Source organism: Staurois parvus, unplaced genomic scaffold (assembly GCF_062004578.1).
Source record: "Staurois parvus isolate SC_StPar_1 unplaced genomic scaffold, SC_StPar_1.0 ptg000030l, whole genome shotgun sequence".
Lineage (NCBI taxonomy): Eukaryota > Metazoa > Chordata > Amphibia > Anura > Ranidae > Staurois > Staurois parvus.
Genome location: NW_028317826.1, coordinates 193115 through 215344, shown reverse-complemented (window position 1 = coordinate 215344; position 22230 = coordinate 193115).

The window sequence follows — 22230 nt, the reverse complement described above, 5'->3', positions numbered from 1 at the left end:
TTTAAATATTGAATTATATTCACTTTGAGAGGAATCCACAAAGGCATGTCGAAATAAGGGACAGAAGGAGCAGAACTGCAAGTGAATTGAAGACAACATTGTCTTTTTTTTTTTATGAGTGGGGGATTTGTATATTTTTTTAATAAAGTTATTTAAAAAGAAAAAATAAATCTCAAATTGTTGCCTATATTGTGCTCATGGTGTTTTCCATGAGTGTCTCTATTCAATTGTTAATTGGACAACTGACCTTACTTGTTGTCCAGAGCTGTTTCTTAAAATGTATTTTATTTTTTTTAAACTGTAAAAATTAACTTCCCGTATTTGCTACCTTTTATTTTATGATATATACAATTAAAAATGTTTTGTAATATCTATTAAGAAAAAAAACTGCCAGAAATCTTGTCAGATGATAACTTTATGTGTTCTCTGCCTGTGCTACATTCTTAACAGTTACATTGTTCTGAGGTCTACAGAATCCCAAACATCTATTTTATGGAGAAGAAAGGGGGAAGGGTGTCAGTAGTCCTTTCCTCTTTCTGTTGTTCTGATACATTGGGTGAATGTGGATTGCCATTCTAAGACAATTTCCATAAGAGTAAAGGGAAAACTGCATGAAAAAAAGTAAACTAATATAACCATTACATCTAAGGACTGGTAATCTACAATATACTACAATGTTGCTTTTTGACCTTAGATACACTTTAATACAATATAAATAGGTCACCATTAATTAAAAAAAAAATAGAAATGTTCAAAAATAATAGCAAGCAAACAATAGGAATCAAATCCTTAAAATGATGTTGTTTTCCAGAAAATTAAAGTCTTAAATTTAATCTGAATGATAAATGTGCATAAAAGTAGTCATGAGAAAAAAAAACAATGAATATAGATTAGAGACAATACAACATCCATCACTCATGTCATCAAGTATGCAACATTAAATATGGATTTTGTCTATTTATTCACATAACATGCTAGGAAAAATACATATTTATGCAACGTACCTGTATATGTGTGTTTTTAATAAATAATACCATACCTTTTGTATTGAAATTAAATAGCAAAAATGTCAGTTGGGAATAAAAGAATTAATAATGAATAAAACATTAGGAAAGGGTGAATCTGCTGAAATTCCATTCGCAGAAGGTTTGTTGAATTCTGTTTGAAATTCGTGGACCTGAACTTAGCAGTGCATACCATTATGTTCTATGGGGGCGAATCTTGATACTAAATTCTGTCAATTTTCAAGGCTAATACACAAGCTATTGTTAAAAATGGGCATGGGTGAGCTGGACACTGCCGTGGAAAACATTCAACAAACTAAAAAAACACCTATTATTTAAATGACATGCTTAGGACTGGCTTTTAAGCAGTGTCAGTGACAACATATTCTGTCATCATATATTTTAGAAGTGCCATTAAAAAAAAAAAATAGTTTGACCTAAATACACCAGAAGCGCCCCATTCATATCCATTTAAATAAAAAAAAAGCTTTTTTGGTAGTCTTGGTAGCAACACCTGACATTTTATCAAGTGGTAGGAGGCTTGAATTGATCAGGGGAAATAGCAGCAACAACAGATCTAAAAGCTCTGAAAATATAATGCCCTTAACTTTGGACAAATTGTCCACTGGCACATCGGTTCAGAGGCCCAGCAGTCCTTTTAAAGATTCCTTATATGTGTCTGTAACAACTGTAGTTGCTCTTTAGCTTTTGGTGTCCCCCTTGCAATTCTTTTTTTTGTAAAATTGTGATTTATTTTATTTCACTTTATTTATAAAAAGAAAAAAAAAACAAGAGAAGTGCAACCCTAGTGCAATAAAACTTTTACTAATGGAATGTAAAACACAAGTAATATGAATGCGCTCACATGATCCCAAAAGCCATAAACAAACAGAAGCCAGAAGCCTTCAGATGTACCGATCCATCTCCATAGGACATGAGCTTATGTCTCTGCATTCTGCAATCCTCGGCCTCCTGATGTGTCTTCAGTAGGAGAGGAGAAGTCAACCACCACATTCGCAGCTAGATGACAGGTGTCAGATCTAGGAGAGGAAACGAGTACTGACTCTGTGTGACAGCTTCTGTTTATGTTTATGGCTCTTGGGATTATGTGAGTGCATTCATATTGTTTGTGTTTTACATTCCATTATTAAAAGTTTTATTGCACTAGGGTTGCACTTGCCTGGTTTTTTGCTTTTGGTATGAAAAAACCTTGTCTTGACATTTAAGAGAACAGCTGCACAGACCCTGGCTTGATCTGCACAGCAATATAAACATGTGTGTTCCTGCGCTAAGATATGTATAACAAATAAATAGGAGCTGCTGGCACAGATTAATAGACACAATAAACCTTACATAATACATTGCTGAAAAAAATTAAAGGAGCACTTTATAATCAGAGTATAGCAGCAGAGTATAGCAATAGCATACGGTCAACCAGGGGCGGACTGACAACTCATGGGGCCCCCGGGCAATAGGGGATCATGGGGCCCCTGTGTCCTTGCCCAAACTCAAAAAAGCCTATGAAAAAGGTACCAGGGGCATCTCATGGGGCCCCCTACTGACCCCGGGCCCTCGGGCAGTGCCCGAGTTTCCAAATGGTCAGTCTGCCCCTGCGGTCAAACTCTTATTCCATCCTATGCTCCCTCACTCACATCTTCAATCTTTCCCTCTCTACTGGTGCCTTCCCCTCCCCTCTAAAGCATGCACACATCACTCCCATACTTAAAAAGCCCTCCCTGGATCCCACCAACCTAAACAACTTAAGACCCATCTCCCTGCTGCCATTTACCTCTAAACTCCTAGAACGCTTAGTCTACAATCGCCTGAGCCCCCACCTCACCGACAACAACCTTCTTGACCCTTTACAGTCTGGCTTTCGCTCACTACAGTCCACTGAAACTGCACTACTAAAACTCACTAATGATCTACTAACAGCTAAAACCAATGGCCACTTCTCCATACTCTTACTACTTGACCTCTCTGCGGCTTTTGATACGGTTGACCATCCCCTCCTCCTCAAAAAACTCCACACTCTTGGCCTCAGAGACTCTGCTCTCTCCTGGTTCTCTTCCTACCTATCGTAGCGCTCCTTCTGCGTTACCTATAACTCTGCCTCCTCCTCTTCACTCCCTCTCTCTGCTGGGGTCCCTCAAGATTCTGTCCTAGGACCCCTTCTCTTCTCCATCTACACCTCCTCCCTTGGTCACTTGATAAACTCCCATGGCTTTAAGTACCATCTCTATGCTGATGACACACACATCTATCTTTTTACCTCTCACCTCACCCCTTCAGTCTCCTCTCGCATTACTAACCTACTAAGTGACATATCAGCATGGATGTCACTCCACTTCCTCAAACTCAGTCTTTCCAAAACTGAGCTCTTGGTGATCCCCCCAGCCTGTGCCCCTCCCCTGACTTCTCCATCAAAATCAATAACACAATCATCATTCCCTCCCCTCATGCCAGGGTACTAGGTGTAATCCTAGACTCCCATCTGTCCTTTCAGTCCCAAATCCAATCACTGTCAAAATCTTGTAGACTTCACCTCCGCAACATCTCCAAGATACGGCTGTTCCTAACCTCGGAAACCACTAAGCAACTTATTCACTCCCTTGTTATATCTCGTCTTGACTATTGTAACTCCCTCCTCATTGGCCTACCTAATGACAGGCTATCCCCTCTTCAGTCTATCATGAATGCTGCTGTCAGACTCATCCACCTTACTAACAGTTCTGTATCTGCCACCCCTCTCTGCCAATCCCTCCACTGTCTTCCCATTGCCCAACGGATAAAATTGAAAACATTAACAATAACATATAAAGCCATTTATAACTCTGCCCCAAATTACATCACCGATCTTGTCTCCAAATACCACCCAAACCGTACTCTCCACTCCCCGCAAGACCTACTCTCTAGCTCCCTTGTCTCCTCCTCCCATGCTTGTCTCCGGGACTTCTCCAGAGCTTCCCCCATCCTCTGGAACTCTCAACCCCAATTTATCAGACTATCGCCTACTCTGCTCACTTTTAGGCGATCTCTGAAAACCTATCTCTTCAGAGAAGCCTATCCTGCCCTCAGCTAATAATGGAATCTTCTACTCTTCCAACCAGTCCATCCCCCACAGTTACTACCTTTTGTACCACTAGCCCCACCCTCCTAGATTGTAAGCTCCAAGGAGCAGGGCCCTCCTATCCCTCTTGTATTGAACTGTATTGTTACTGTATTGTCTCCCGTTATATTGTAAAGCGCTGAGCAAACTGTTGGCGCTATATAAATCCTGTATAATAATAATAGCATCAAGTTAATTAAACTCCTGAGATATTGATCTGGTCAGTTAAGTAGCAGAGGGGATTGTTAATCAGTTTCAGCTACTTTGGTGGTAATGAAATTATTAACAGGTGCACTAGATAGGCAACAATGAGAAAACCTCCAAAACAGGAATGGTTTTACAGGTGGAGGCCACTGACATTGTTTTACCTATTCATTTTCTCTGACTGTTTTTCACTAGTCTTGCATTTGGCTAGGGTCAGTGTCACTCCTGGTAGCATGATGTGATACATGGACCCTACAGAGGTTGCACAGGCAGTCCAGCTCTTCCAGGATAGCACATCAATACATGCCATTGCCAGAAAGTTTGCTGTGTCTCCCAACACAGTCTCAAGAGCATGGAGGAGATTCCAGGAGACAGGTAGTTACTCTAGGAGAGCTGCACAGTGCCATAGAAGGTCTTTAACCCATCATCAGGACTGGTATCTGCTCCTTTGTGCAAGGAGGAACAGGATGAGCACTGCCAGAGCCCTACAGAATGACCTCCAGCAGGCCACTGGTGTGAATGTCTTTGGCCAATCAATCAGAAACAGACTTCATGAGGGTGGCGTGAGGGCCCGAAATCCACTAGTGGGCCCTGTGCTCACTGCCCGACACCATAGAGCTCGATTAGCATTTTCCACTGAACACCAGAATTGGCAGGTCCACCACTGGTTCCCTGTGCTTTTCACAGATGAGAGCAGGTTCACCCTGAGCACATATGGCAGACGTGAAAGGGCCTGGAGACGCCAAGGAGAATGTTATGCTGCTTGTAACATCGTTCACCATGACAATTTTGGTGGTGAATCAGTGATGGTTTGGGGAGGCATAGCCATGGAGGGATGCACAGACCTCTTCAGCAAGACAATGGCACCCTGACTGCCATTAGGTATCAGGATGAAATCCTTGGGCCAATTGTCAGACCCGACACTGGTGCAGTGGGTCCTGAGTTCCTCTTGGTGCACAACAATTTCCGACCTCATGTGGTGAGAGTATGCAGGCAGTTCATGGAGGATGAAGGAATTGATACCATTGAATGGCCCCCATGCTCGCCTAACCGAAATCCAATAGAACACCTCTGGGATATCATGTTTTTGGTCCATCCCACACTGCCAGGTTGCACCTCAGACTGTCCAGGAGCTCAGTAATGGCCTGGTCCAGATCTGGGAGGAAATACCCCAGGACACCATCCGCTGTCTCATTAGAAGCATGCCCCGAGATTGTCAGGCATGCATACACGCACGTGGGGGCCATACAAACTACTGAGTACCATTTTGAGTTGCTGCAATGAAATTTCCGAAAAATGGAATAGCCTGCTGCATCATTTTTTCACTTTGATTTTCGGGGTGTCTTTGAATTCAGTCCTCTGTAGCTTGATAATTTTCATTTCCATCAAACGTTAGGGCTTCCTTATGTTCATAACACATTACCCAGTCCATATCAGTATAGATATTAAGCATGAGATTTTTCGCCATTGACATCTGATGTGTTTTCAAAGTGTTCCTTTAATACTTTTGAGCAGTGTATAAATCAAAAAGTGCAGCGCTAATCAGTAACAAATGATTAGTGAAAATTAGAAAAAGTGATCAGAAAAAAATTATACAAAATCGTGTTCCAATATAGCAAAACATCCACAAAAATTTGTAAATAGTGCTTCCAGAAATCTAAAAAGAGAAAAGTGCCCAGTAGTCCAATTCCATTGAAGGGAAAGACACTTCAGAGATCCAATGGTAGTAAGAATATGTGAGGGTGCTTACCAGAACTATTTGGCTTTCAAATTAATGAAAAATCCAACAGCGCTTTAGGGGTTAACCCCAAACTGATCCATGGTAAATGAAGGAATGCTTTGACCCTGGGCCCCACTCCACTCCACTCTACTTTCAAGCAACATGAGCATATAAAACACAAGAACTCATAGTGCAGTATATCCTTATATAGAAGATGTATTTAAAAACACAATATTGCACTCACATTTGGTTAAAAGAAGACAGGCATCGTGCAGCAATTATAAAAATGCCAATGCATTCCTTCCACCATTTGGACTTAATGTCAAATGGGATAAGAATTGTTTCATTAATAACAGTTAATGGTTTCTTAATATGTAATTTTTGCATCCATATTTCTGTGACATTTCTGTCCTTTTTACTTCAATGTATTTGTGTATATATATATATATATATATATATATATATATATATATATATATATATTTATTCTGTAAAGGGTGGATTGAGGGTTTTTCCTCAAGGTTTTCCTTATTTATTGTATGACTAATAAATCCCATTTTTTTTTTTATTTTTTATTCCCAATTAATATATTTTTGGGGGTTCATCCCCCTTTTTCCCACTAGATGCTGTATTGGAGACCTATCTTTATACGTAGAATACATGGCAAATATTACGTTCTTCATTAAAATGTTTTTATGGGGTTTTGTTTACATTTTCCCATAAGATGGTGCTGTGGGGATTCAGGCGCAGGCACCTGCGTAATTGTTTACTGTTGGCCACAAGTGTAAAGGGAATCCACTTCCGCTCATGTTGTGTATTTATATCTTCAGTGTGTTATGCGTCATTTAGCCACACCCCTTACTACATCAAACGTATGACGAAACGCATTGAGCGGTGCCTTACATGACATCACCATACTTAGCAACCGCCGGCCCGAAGGAATGCATTACCGTTTTTATGAAAGCTTAGAGCAGGGATGTCAAACTGGCGGTCCTCCAGCTGTTGCAAAACTACAAGTCCCATCATGCCTCTGCCTTTGAGAGTCATGCTTGCAACTGCCAGCCTTCCAATGCCTCATGGGACTTGTAGTTTGGCAACAGCTGGAGGAACGCCAGTTTGACACCCCTGGCTTAGAGAGTACGATGCCTGTCTTCTATTAACCAAATGTGAGTGAAATATTGTTCTTTTTAATAAATCTGCTGAACTATGCATTCCTGTGTTTTATATGCTTGAGAGTGGAGTGGATTGGAGCGAAGTGGAGTGGAACATGATTTTGTTGATCTGCACACCACACTGCTGGCTTTTAATTGGATTTCCCCAAATTGGAATGCCTGAGCGTGAAAGTGGGGTTAATCTTTATATTTTTTTAGAGCAGGTGTATTTTATTTCCTTTTGCTGGGGCCTGGTTTTTTTTTTTATTTAGTTGTGCACAGCATATATTTGTTTTCTGACACGTGCAAAGCTTCCTTTTCTTTTTATGAAAAAATAAAATAACAGCGCAAAACATAGACCTCTACATAAAATCAAAAAAGTGCAAAAAAAATTATGTAAAACAAAATACAATTTAAATGGTGCAGTCCATCAAATTCTTATATAAATAGTGAAATCCATCAAAATAAACAAAAGTTCAAAAATATTCAAAAATATATGTGCAAAAAAAGAAAAAAAGAAAAAAATCTTTTCACATTCTTCTTGTAAAGAAACTTCCACCTTCCACCCGTGAAAACCAATATCAAATGCACTCACCAGATATAGGTGAATAAAACGCCTTTTAGGAATTTTATGGGATCCTACACCCTCTTTCGTATCCACTCTATAGGAATCCTCTCCTCCAACATGGGCTCCACCATCCGACCAGGGAGAAAAAAATCTCAAATAGTGTGATATTGTAAGACACCATTTCATATGTGAAATCAAGGATTAAGGCCACTCACATTAATTTCACTTTAAAAAGGCATATTTATTAAGGCAAGCTTCTCTCCAGATGAACAGTAGATGCAAGGTAACCTCTCACAGAATCTCACATCACAGTCCCAGGTTCCAGCAGAAGCTCCACAGAGACCACACATATATAAATCCCACAAAGATGGCCGCTGGAACGCACCACTCAGCGTGCGCTCCACTCACCGGAAGTGACGTCGGACATGCAAAATAAAACCGGAAATGCGTCAACGCGTTTCGCCCCTCCCACAGGGCGTTCTCAAGACAATCATTTCCTGTTTGAAGCTCCCTTATATACCCAACTGGGACCCACCCCTCCGTTGTGATAGGTCTAAACCCTCCCCGGGATTATCAAAACAAACCACTCCTCCTGTGATGTAACGTGAGAATCCTTTACACATGAGGTCTATGCCTACATAATTCGGAATACTTATTAGAACCATTAGATTATCTCCCAAAAGCGACATGTGTAAACCACATGCCACCAGTGGGAAAACACGAATGTATTTTAAATTTTAAAACAATACCTCAAAAATACAAAAACTTTCTTTAATAAATAAGCAATGAAATAACAATTTTAAAATTAAAATAAAATAATTTATGAAGAATAATATAATAAAAATAAAATATAAAATATAAAATATAATAAAAATAAAAATAAAAATAAAAATAAATGTAAATAAAAATAAAAATAAAAATAAAAATAAAAATAAAATAAAAATAAAAATAAAAATAAAAAAATAAAAATAAAAATAAATATAAAAATAAAAATAAAATAAATGAAAAAATAAAAATAAAAATAAAAATGAAAATAAAAATAAAAATAAAAATAAAATAAAAATAAAAATAAAATTAAAATTAAAATAAAATAAATGAGAATGCAAATTCATCAAGAAATGAAGTATATATAGGAATGGAAATACTATGCTATTACCAATTAGACAGATAACAATTGATGTCTATGTCTGAATTCAACCCTTTAGGGTACAAAGATCCTAATTGAAAGATCCATTTTGTTTCATTCTGCGAGATACTTTTGACCATATCTCCCCCCCTCCAGTGGGGAAAAATCCGATCAATCCCGCAGAATTTCAAACACGATGGATCTCTATTATGGCACATTCTGAAATGATAAGAAAGACTATGATGTTTAAATCCTTTTTTGATATTTCTAATGTGTTCACCCAATCTCACCGACAAAGATTTGTTACGTATTTGCTGGAGTGTTCTTGTCACCTGCAATACGTAGGTAGAACGTCCAGGAAATTGTCGGTGAGATTGGGTGAACACATTAGAAATATCAAAAAAGGATTTAAACATCATAGTCTTTCTTATCATTTCAGAATGTGCCATAATAGAGATCCATCGTGTTTGAAATTCTGCGGGATTGATCGGATTTTTCCCCACTGGAGGGGGGGAGATATGGTCAAAAGTATCTCGCAGAATGAAACAAAATGGATCTTTCAATTAGGATCTTTGTACCCTAAAGGGTTGAATTCAGACATAGACATCAATTGTTATCTGTCTAATTGGTAATAGCATAGTATTTCCATTCCTATATATACTTCATTTCTTGATGAATTTGCATTCTCATTTATTTTATTTTAATTTTAATTTTATTTTTATTTTTATTTTATTTTTATTTTTATTTTTATTTTCATTTTTATTTTTATTTTTATTTTTTCATTTATTTTATTTTTATTTTTATATTTATTTTTATTTTTATTTTTTTATTTTTATTTTTATTTTATTTTTATTTTTATTTTTATTTTTATTTACATTTATTTTTATTTTTATTTTTATTATATTTTATATTTTATATTTTATTTTTATTATATTATTCTTCATAAATTATTTTATTTTAATTTTAAAATTGTTATTTCATTGCTTATTTATTAAAGAAAGTTTTTGTATTTTTGAGGTATTGTTTTAAAATTTAAAATACATTCGTGTTTTCCCACTGGTGGCATGTGGTTTACACATGTCGCTTTTGGGAGATAATCTAATGGTTCTAATAAGTATTCCGAATTATGTAGGCATAGACCTCATGTGTAAAGGATTCTCACGTTACATCACAGGAGGAGTGGTTTGTTTTGATAATCCCGGGGAGGGTTTAGACCTATCACAACGGAGGGGTGGGTCCCAGTTGGGTATATAAGGGAGCTTCAAACAGGAAATGATTGTCTTGAGAACGCCCTGTGGGAGGGGCGAAACGCGTTGACGCATTTCCGGTTTTATTTTGCATGTCCGACGTCACTTCCGGTGAGTGGAGCGCACGCTGAGTGGTGCGTTCCAGCGGCCATCTTTGTGGGATTTATATATGTGTGGTCTCTGTGGAGCTTCTGCTGGAACCTGGGACTGTGATGTGAGATTCTGTGAGAGGTTACCTTGCATCTACTGTTCATCTGGAGAGACGCTTGCCTTAATAAATATGCCTTTTTAAAGTGAAATTAATGTGAGTGGCCTTAATCCTTGATTTCACATATGAAATGGTGTCTTACAATATCACACTATTTGAGATTTTTTTCTCCCTGGTCGGATGGTGGAGCCCATGTTGGAGGAGAGGATTCCTATAGAGTGGATACGAAAGAGGGTGTAGGATCCCATAAAATTCCTAAAAGGCGTTTTATTCACCTATATCTGGTGAGTGCATTTGATATTGGTTTTCACGGGTGGAAGGTGGAAGTTTCTTTACAAGAAGAATGTGAAAAGATTTTTTTCTTTTTTTCTTTTTTTGCACATATATTTTTGAATATTTTTGAACTTTTGTTTATTTTGATGGATTTCACTATTTATATAAGAATTTGATGGACTGCACCATTTAAATTGTATTTTGTTTTACATAATTTTTTTTGCACTTTTTTGATTTTATGTAGAGGTCTATGTTTTGCGCTGTTATTTTATTTTTTCATATATTTGTGTTGTTCACATTGCACAGCAGCAGGATAGTACCTGTAGTAGAGTGTCTCACTAGGCGCAGGAAGATATCTTATAATCCTTTTCTTTTTAGCATGTCAATTCATACTTGTGTGCCAAAACAGTGGGCGCCAAAGCACCACGTATTTATTCCCTTTAATGTCATTAGCTACCATTACATTCAAGCAATCCTCTTATTAAAAATAATTGTTTGGGAGGCCTTAAAGTCATACTAAACCTAAAAATGTTTTTTTACCTTAACACATTGCTTGCATTAAGGTAAAAAACATTTTTAGTTTCCCTGTGCTCTCTCTTCCCTATACAAACTTAACTGTGTGAGCGTTACTATTGTAATTTGGAAATTCAAAAACATCAAAATAACAAAATATTTGTCCGACTTCAAATTCAGAACGAAATGAACTGCACATGTCCAGGTAAAAGTATGAGCTAGTATGGGCACCACATGCATGAGGAAACACATGACTCTGCAGTTTTCTGCTAGCAGCTTTTTAAAACACCTTTTCTGTCACTTTTTAAATAGAATTTTTTTTCTTTCCTTCCTTCACCCCTGGTTCACACTGATGCGAATTGTCATGCGATTTGCCCGTTCACATCCCACGACAAATCACATCCAACTATCAATAATGGAACCGTTCTAATTGGTGTGATTCCAACTTCAGAGTTGTACCTATTTGAAAAGTACTACTTTTGTGGATTTCAGGTGCAACTTGCATAGACATCTGTGCATGAAGTCGCACAGATGTCTATCAAGTCGTACCTGAAGTTTCACTGCCACTAGACTTTGAAATCATGCGACTTCAAGTGAGGTTGAACAATTTCAAAGTTGGATCCAATGTGAACCCGGGCTCAGTCTGCTACTTAAGGGGAGTGGTTAACTGTTCATGGGTGCTCCCAGTACTGCATAGTCTTCTGTTGAACTCACTCTGAGCCTACTCATCCTCGAGCTTGTCCACCTTGGTTGCTGGATCTTTGACAAAGTGGAAATCTGACTAAGTGGAGTTAAAGACCGGAGTTTAAAACAGGAGTCTTCTACCTGTAAGTAACATCTGAAATTTCCTGTTAGTAATATTATTGTTGTAACTGGGAAAATGAGCGCTATCAAGGTTGAAGGTTTTGTCAAGTGCACAGTGTGCCGTATGTATACAACAATGGAGCAACAGCTCCAGGATGGATACCGCTGCGACAGATATGAGCAAGTTGCACTTCTGTAAACTCACATTAGAAATCTGAAGGAGCAAGTTGCAACACTGGGAATAACTGACAACCTCAAAAGGGGTGTTCTGCTCATTGAGCAGGTGGTTAATGGGGTTGATGTGAAGGGTAGAAGGGTAAGTCAGGATTACCAGGTAGGAAGATTTGTTACTGTAGTCAGAGGGAGTGGTAGTGGATCGCTGAAAAGGAAGGCCATCCCTGGGTTTGAGCACCCAAACAGATTTGCCAAGTTGGGTGAACATGTGGGTGTGGCAAGCTCAGAGCTGGTAGCCCTGGTGAGGGTAGTACAGGAACGCCTTGACAGTTGGTGGTAATAGGGATTCTTAAATCAGAAGGACTGATAGAATAATTTGTCTCCAGGAATTGCCTCAACTGAATGGTTTGCCGTCTCCCTGGTGCTAGGGTTTGAATGTGGGGGACCGAGTTGATAAATTACTGTGAGGGGCTGGGCATAACCCAGCTGTCTTGGTCCATGTTGGAACCAATGACAGACTACATTTCAGGCGGAGGCTCCTTAAGAATCAATTTTAAGAACTAGGCTGACAGTTGAAGGGAAGGACCTTCAATGTGATATTCTCTGAAATATTGCCTGTGCCATGCACAACACAGAAAAGAAGGGGAGATTAGATAAATGAATGCATGGCTAAAGACTTGGTGTAGGATGGAAGGATTTGAGTTTCTAGAGCACTGGGCTGATTTTTCATTGGGGTATAACCTATATGCTAAAGATGGTTTGCACCTAAATAGAAGGAGTTCTGGTGTGCTGGGGGAGATGTTTATGGGAAGGCTGAAGGAGTATTTAAACAAGGATTGAGGAGAGGGGAGAATTAGATTATAATTGAGAAGACAGATCAGACAGGGGGTCAGTCACTATTGCTGGGTGGAATGGGGAAAGATGGGGGAGGGCTATGGAAGGTGATAAGAGGGCCCCCATGTTACAAACAACCATTGGAAATAGTACTTATTGTACTAAAAATAAAAAAATATGCAAAATGCACTATTGGGCTATTAATATTCCTGGCTATGCTCTCTTTTGAAGAGACATGGTAAAAAGGAAAAGTGGTGGTGTCTGTCTCTATGTGAGAAGTGATCTCAATGTGTGTGAAAGGGGAGAAAGTGTGATAGAGAGTGTGATGAGGCTGAAGCATTATGGGTGAAACTGGACATGGGGGTGCATACTACAAAAGTAATCATTGGAGTTTGTTATAGACCACCCAGTGTTATTGAAGAGGTGGAGACTCAGCTCCTTGTACAGATAAAAACAGCTGCAAGGGCTGGCATGGTGATAATTGGGGAATTTAACTACCTGGAAATTGATCGGAGTAATGGTGCTGCAGGAAAACCCAGTTTACTATGTTTCAGTTATGAATGAACAGAGTTCATGAACCCCAACACTCATTGTGTTCATTCAGGAAACAAAGGGGCTGGTATATGTAACATATTTACCAGACCTTTCCCGCACTCTACATCCTGCAGGATCCTATTGTGTGCTTGCAGCTGCCCGTGGGAAGGAGAAGAGAGAAGCTAGAAGCACTGCAGAGTTGAGGCCACACAGGGGGCTTAGGCAGCAGGAGGAAACAAATGATGCACAAGGAGACTGATGGGTGCAGGGGAAGGGGCAATTACTGGAACCGATCCCCTGTATGGCTATCTCTTTCAGCTACTGCAGAGACAGGGGATTGGTTCCAGTAATTGGTTCCAGTAATTGCCCCCCACCGAGCTGATCACTATATCTGCCCACATCTGATTTACCCCGTACAGGAGGACTGGAGGTACCCACTTATCCATGGTCCTTCAGAGGTTGTCCACATAGTGAACTTGGTGTAAAGCTATTCACTTTACGGTCATCAAAGAAGACAAGGGGGCACTCTACATCTGGAGGAAAAGAGATTTAATCTTCAAATGCTGAAAGGTTTTTTTACAATACGAGCTGTGAAAATATGGAATAGACTCCCTCAATGTAACTGGATACTAACATTAATAGGTAAAGTTGATTCAGGGAATATTTGATTGCCTCTTGAGGGATCAGGAAGGAATATTTTTCTCCTGCTAGAGCAAATGAGATCATGCTTTGCTTGGAGGGGGGCAGGTTTTCTTCCTCTGAGTCAACTGTGGGTATAGGATTGTGTACATAGGATTGTATTTTTTTTTCCCTTTTTATTGGTTGGACTACGGTCACTGGTCAATTTATTAGGTACACCTGTTCAATTGCTTGGTAACAAAAATTGCTAATCAGCCAATCACATGGCAGCAACTCAATGCATTTAGGCATCTAGATGTGGTGAAGATGACTTGCTGAAGTTCAAAATGATCATCAGAATGGGAAAGAAAAGGGATTTAAGTGACTTTGAACGTAGCATGGTTGTTGGTAACAGGCTGGTTTGAGTATTTCAAAAACTGCTGATTTACTGGAATTTTCACACAGATCTACCACCTTTCACATCTCTAAGGTTTACAGAGAATGGTCAGAGAAAGGGAAAATATCCAGTGAGCGGCAGTTTTGTGAACGATATTAATTAATATTAATGATAAAACCATATTAAAAATAAAATAGTATTGTATAATTTTTTAATATATTATTTGAAATTTTTTATGTTTGTTTCATCCAAGTAAATTAAAATTTGTATGAAAATATTTCGACGTTGTGTTCGTATATATACGGTAAGTGCTGTTTTTTTGCCTTTCCTTAAGGTGTGCAGGCATAAAAGTTTAACCAATATGTATTTCCATATTGTCACAAATCTTTACATAATTAAAATGACAGAAAAAGACATGTGAAGAATGTATTTTACTGTGTACTGTGTGCAAGCTGGGCTGGAAAGGTTTTATTTGGTAACACTCACACAGATTCCAATGAATGTCAGAGGAAAGTTGCTCATGGGCCCAGGGGTCTTTGACATCTCCTGGGGGACAAGCAGCCCTTTTTTTGTAAACTCAAGGTGTTTAACAAAAAAAAAAACAGGTAGGAAGATATCTAAAGTCTAACTAGTTGAGGACACTGGATGTGCTACAAAAAAATAAAAAGTCATCAAAGTATACAGGGTATGTACAGGTGAAACTCGAAAAATTCGAATATAGTGCAAAAGTTCATTTATTTCAGTAACGCAACTTAAAGGGTGAAACTAATACATGAGATAGACTCATTACATGCAAAGCAAGATAGTTCAAGTCTTGATTTGTCATACTTGTGATGATTATGGCTTACAGCTCATGAAAACCCCAAATCCACAATCTCAGAAAATTAGAATATTACATGCAATCAATAAAACAAGGATTGTACATAGAACAATATCGGACCTCTGAAAAGTAGAAGCATGCATATGTACTCAGTACTTGGTTTGGGCCCCTTTTGCAGCAATTACTGCCTCAATGCGGCGTGGCATGGAAGCTATCAGCCTGTGGCACTGCTGAGGTGTTATGGAAGACCAGGATGCTTCAATAGCGGCTTTCAGCTTTTCTGCATTGTTTGGTCTCATGTCTCTCATTTTTCTCTTGGCAATGTCCCATAGATTCTCTATGGGGTTCAGGTCAGGAGAGTTTGCTGGCCAATCAAGCACAGTAATCCCACGGTCATTGAACCAGGTTTTGGCGCTTTTGGCAGTGTGGGCAGGTGCCAAGTCCTGCTGGAAAATGAAGTCAGCATCCCCATAAAGCTTGTCTGTGGAAGGAAGCATGAAGTGCTCCAAAATCTTCTGGTAGACTGCTGCGTTGACCCTGGACTTAATGAAGCACAGTGAACCAACACCAGCAGATGACATGGCTCCCCAAATCAACAGAGACTGTGGAAACTTCACACTGGACTTCAAGCATCTTGCAGTGTGTGCCTCTCCATTCTTCCTCCATACTCTGGGTCCTTGGTTTCCAAATGAGATGCAAAAGTTGCTCTCATCAGAAAAGAGGACTTTGGACCACTGAGCAACAGACCAGGTCTGTTTTTCTTTAGCCCAGGTAAGACGCTTCTGACGTTGTTTGTTGTTCAGGAGCGGCTTGACAAGAGCAATCGACATTTGAAGCCCATGTCCGGGATCCATCTGTGTGTGTTGGCTCTTGATGCACTAACTCCAGCCTCAGTCCACTCCTTGTGAAAGTCCCCAACACTTTTGAATGGCCTTTTCTTGACAATCCTCTCCAGGCTGTGGTCTTCCCTGCTGCTTGTGCACCTTTTTCTTCCACACTTTTCCCTTCCACATAACTTTCTATTAATGTGCTTTGATACAGCACTTTGGGAACATCCAACTTCTTTTGCAATTACCTTTTGAGGCTTTCCCTTCTTATGGAGGGTGTCAATGATGGTTTTCTGCTTTCTGGTCTTTCCCATGATTGTGATTCCTACTGAACCAGACTGAGAGACCATTTAAAGGCTCAGGAACCCTTTGTAGGTGTTATGGCTTAATTAGCTGATTTGAGTGGGACACTTTGAACCTAGAATATTGCACCTTTTCACAATATTCTAATTTTCTGAAATTGTGGATTTGGGGATTTCATGAGCTGTAAGCCATAATCATCACAATTATGAGAAATCATGGCTTGAACTATCTTGCTTTGCATGTAATGAGTCTATCTCATATATTAGTTTCACCTTTTAAGTTGCATTACTGAAATAAATGAATTTTTGCACGATATTCTAATTTTTCGAGTTTCACCTGTATAGCACAATCAGTCCCTCTGCTCCTCTGCTGTGTATCCCCTTCCTAACTGCAAGTAATTCTCAGCTCTTAAAATGAAGGCAGCAGTTGCTGTTTCAATAAAACAGCTCTATAAACTGCTGCTGTATGAACCCCCCCCAAAAAAAACAAACAAATGAAAAATGCCCAAACGTTTATCAACACTGTCCAGACACAGAATAGAGAGATGCAAGGTAACATTGTTACTTTTGTATCTACTGTTTCATTCATCTGCTGATTAAGCCACAGAACACACTGTGAACCACATGTGAATCATGCAAGAACTGCATCACATTTCTGTGCAATTCACATGCAATTCAGTGTACTGCGATTTGAGCCATTTTGAATGAGCTTAAACTGCACCACATAGCACCAAAGATGTTCATGCACTTTTTTTGGAGCCGCACTGCAACCAAATCATAAGGTTGTTTTGTACCATGCAATCCAGTTCAGGTGTATGCACTGCATATGCAACCTGCTTTTGGGGTGCCATTAATTTTGGATTGGCACCTGCAGCAGATCGCAAGGGCAGTGCAATTGCAATGGGGTTTGGGAAATGAGCAGGGATTGTAGTGCTTCCCGCACTGCAAAAGTGTGAACCTGCAGGTGTTGTCATTTAAAGCAACCTGACTAGTGAAGTAAAAAGTTTGTCTATTTAACCCCTACTTAGCCTTAATTTACCCTTATCAACCCCAATTAACTCCATCTCCTCCTCCTTTTCAACTATTTTTTTCCTTTTTCTTCTTTTATTAATTATTATTTTCCATCACTTTCTGTCCTGTAGCAAAAATAGAAAGCGAGAGCGAATCCCTCCAAAGTGAGGGAATCACAGTCTTTGCCGTTGCAGTTTTTTAAATGAACACTAGTAAAAAAAAAGTACATTTGTTTTTATTTATTTTATTTACTTTTTTGCCCAAGGATTGCATAAGAAATCATCTTAAAGATAAGAAAGCAAAACAAATTGCTTGCCCTTAAAATAAACAGTATATGTATTACTTTTTTATTTTCAGTAAGTATCTTAAGCCATTGTGGAATAAACAGGTCCATAGCAGACAAGTAAAAATTGCTCTTGTCCATAGGGTGTAAGAGGTGAAGTGATTAACGTTACTATTTATTTTTTATTACATATTTTACATTTATTATGTTTAGGACTCAACCTTTTTTTTGTTCATTATTTTTATTTTCTCAACAGAAAGCAGCATACATTTACATCAAAGTGGAGTGCTCAAAAGTATATAATCATACATTCAAGGAGTACAATGGGTACTGATTTACAATACAGTATAGTAGACACAACTGCACATTTTTGCACTTAGTGAAGAACAAAAGGTACAGGTACCGGTAGCATAAACTGCATGGTGCATTGTCAAACAAGAGTACACAAATGAGTGAGCCTAAAAGCTATAAAATATAATGCTAAGAGAACATGACAATGTAAGCCAGTCTTACAAGATCAAAAAGAAAAGAAAAGAGAGGAAGGAGAAGGTTTGAGGGGAAAAGGTTTCCCCCAGTATGGTCAGTACGTTGATCAAGAGCAATTGAGCCTGTCCTAGTTTCAAAAATTGTCCACTCTTATGGTTCCAGGAGAATGGAGTCAAACTTCAGAGGAAAAAGTGTTCCGTCTATGGCTGCCAGACTTTGGTGTGTCTAAGTGTCCAGTCTAAAATGATTGCCTCTAGCTTGTACTATTCTGTGTTTAGTTTCAATAAGGCACAATTTAGGCATCTTCCACACTTTAGCTATAGTTTGTTTTGACGCTGTACTGACTTACAAAGAAGTTTAAAATTGAGCTTGGGTTAGGTCAAGTGGATGCCTGTTTAGTAGAGCCACTGCAGGGCTTAGGGATAGTGAAGTATTAGTGAGAGTGGATGGCAATAGGAATATTTCAGCCACATATTTAACAACCAGTGGGCTTGACCACCATATGTGGAGATAGGTTCCTCTAAAGCACGTGTGTGTTTGTGTGTGGGGGGATTAGGGAAAATTTGGGCTATCCTTGCTGGGACTAAATACCACCTGTTAAGGACTTTGTAGTTAGCCTTGATGGCTAATATATTCATGGTGGAATATTTGGTAGACATCAAAATTTCTACCCATTTTCTGGGTTGAGCGAAATGTCAAGGTCAGTGGTTCAGCGGGTAGTGTAGGATGAGGGAAGGCCTTCAGAAGTGGTGTTGAGGTATGTATACAATTTAGAGATTAGGGCTGAGACATGTGGCTCTGACATACATATACAGTATGCTCAAATTGCTTTAGGGAATTCAATGCAGGATAGTCCTTTATATATGTAGAATAGAAATTCAAAATTTGGAAATATCTAAAAACTGCTGAGTTTGGGAGGTGGTGGCATTCCCATTGGGTAGAAAAAAGTATGCAGAGAGGAGACCGTAACCAAGGGATACAATAAAACATTTTCAAGCGCTTCCAAAGTTGAATAGAAGTAGAATCAATATGCATCAGGTAAACCAACAGATGCTTGAGAAACGATAACAAGGGTGTGCAAGGAAACTAATTTATATGGCGTTTTCAGCTTGTCCCAAAGACCAGGGGAGCACTGAGTGACTCTGACATTTTGAACGCATCAAGACAGACCTAAGAGGTTAAGGTAATGTAAGCATTAACATTACATTGTAGTATTAGAAAATAATAAGTTGGGACTGCAATAGGGAGGATTCAGTATAGGTAATGGATTTTGGGTAGTATTAACATTTTAACAACGGTTATCCTACCCATCCAGGAAAAATTTAACAAGGCTAACTGAGACATACAGATGAAACTCAAAAAATTAGAATATCGTGCAAAAGTTCATTTATTTCAGTAATGCAACTTAAAAGGTGAAACTAATATATGAGATAGACTCATTACATGCAAAGCAAGATAGTTCAAGCCATGATTTCTCATAATTGTGATGATTATGGCTTGCAGCTCATGATGTGTGAACTTGGTGCTCCATTTCAAATTTCAGTGTTTTTGGTTTGATTATATTATTGAATTAAAATTATTATTTTTTATGATTATTTATATTATAATTGATGATTTAGTGTTTCAAATTTTATCATACCAGGGATTTTTACTAGACTCTTGTTCGGACAGATTTCAGTTATTCCTAAACGACATATTTCCATGCAAAAATATGTACCACTTTCAGAACAGAAATATGGACATAATCATACCACTAGGAGGTTAATCTCCTCTTCTCAAGAGAGAATAAATTCAGTTCCTCTAATCTTTCCTCATAGCTGAGCTCCTCCATGCTTCTTATCAGTTTGGTTGCCCTTCTCTACTGTCTTAAGTTCCCCAATGTTCTTTTTGTGAATTGGTGCCCAAAATTGAACTGCATATTCCAGATGAGGTCTTACTAATGATTTGTACAGGGGTGATATGATATCTCTCTCTCTGGAGTCTATACCTCTTTTAACACAAGAAAGGCTTTTGCTCGTTTTAGAAACTGCAGCTTGGCATTGCATGCCATTATTAAGCTTGTGATCTACCAGAACTCCCAGATCGTTCTCCACCACTGATTTCCCCAGTTGTACCCCCCTAGTATATATGATGCATGCATATTCTTAGTCCCAAAGTGCATTACTTTACATTTGTCAACATTAAACCTCATTTGCCACATAGTTGCCCAATTAAACAGTGCATTGAGGTCGGCTTGTAAGTTGGAGACATCCTGTAAGGACGTTATTCCACTGCACAGCTTGGTGTCATCTGCAAAGACTGAAATGGGATTTTTCATCCCAGACCCTATATAGTTTATAAATATATTAAAAAGTAAAAGGCCCTAACACTGAACCTTGAGGTACACCACTGATGACCCCAGACCATTCAGAGTATGAATCATTAAACACCACTCTCTGAATATGATCTTTTATCCAGTTTTCTATCCATTTACATACAGATTTTTCCAAGCCTGTAGACTTTAACTTACACATTAGCCGTGTGTGGGGAACTGTGTCAAACGTTTTAGCAAAATCCAAGTATACTATGCCCACTGCCACCCCTCTGTTCAAGGTTTTGCTCACCTCTTCATAAAAAGAAATCAGATTTGTTTGACAACTTCTGTCTTTCATGAATCCATGAGGTCTGTTACTTAAAATATTTTTTCCAGCAAGAACTCATCTATGTGGTCTTTTATTAAACTCTCCAGTATTTTCCCAACTACAGAAGTTAAACTAACAGGTCTATAATTACTTGGTAAAGATTGGACCCCTTTTTAAATATTAGCACCACATTGGCCTTATGCCAATCCAGTGGTACTATGCCAGTCATTAAAGAGTCCCTAAAAATTAGAAACAATGACTTTGAAATGACAGAGCTCAATTCTTTAAGGACCTGTGGGTGTATGCCATTCAGTCCAGGTGCTTTATTCACCTTTATTCTGTCTAAATATTTTTGGATCATATCAATTGTGAGCCACTGTGGGTCATCTGGAGCTTTGTCATTACCATGCCCATTATGGACAAGAGCTCCCCCATGCTCCTTTGTATACACAGAGCTGAAGAAGGTATTTAATAAATTTGCCTTCTCTTTGTCCCCAGTCACCCACTCTAGGTTATTTTGTAAAGGGCCTACATGCTCGGACAGGACCTTTTTACTATTAATATAGCTGAAGAATTTTCTGGGGTTGGTCCTGCTATCTTTTGCAATCTGGCATTCGGTTTCAATTTTTGTGGCCTTTATTTCCTTTTTGCATATTCTGTTATATTCTTTGTAATGTTTAAATGATGATAGTTTTCCTTCACTTTTATATGTTAATAAAAGCTCTTTTCTTATCTATAGCTTTCTTAATTTTGGGCGTAAGCCACATTGGTTTGATGTTTAGCCTTTTAAACTTGCTGCCCATGTGAATATATTTTGCAGTGTGTTCACATATAGTCTTTTTGAAGAACTCTCATTTCTTTGTTGTGTTCATTGATGCCAATATTCCCTCTCAGTCTAAGTCTTGGAGAGCAGCTCTCAGCCTTGGAAAATTAGCTCTCTTAAAATTGAGCGTTTTTATTTTTCCCGTAGGTTCTTGCTGTTACAGCTAACAATACATGAAATCATGTTATAGTCTCTGCAACCTAGATGTTCTTTTATATGGACATTAATAATAAGCTCTGCATGGTTTGAGATTTCCATCATTCCTAGTAGGAGTTTCTAAGAACTGAACTATAAAATTGTCCAGTAGTAGATTTAAAAATGTTTGCCCTCTAACTGTTCCTGCAGTGCAATTACTCCAGTCAATTTCTGGGTAGTTAAAATCCCCCATTATTATCACTGTCCCAGCCCTTGCGATCTGTGTAAGGAGCCGAGTCTGCACCTCCTCATTAACACTGGGAGGCCTATAACAAACTCCAACAATTACCTTTGTAGTACGCACCCCATGTGCAATTCCACCCATGATGCTTCAGCCACATCAAGCTCTCCATCAACTAGGTCCTCTTTCACACTAGT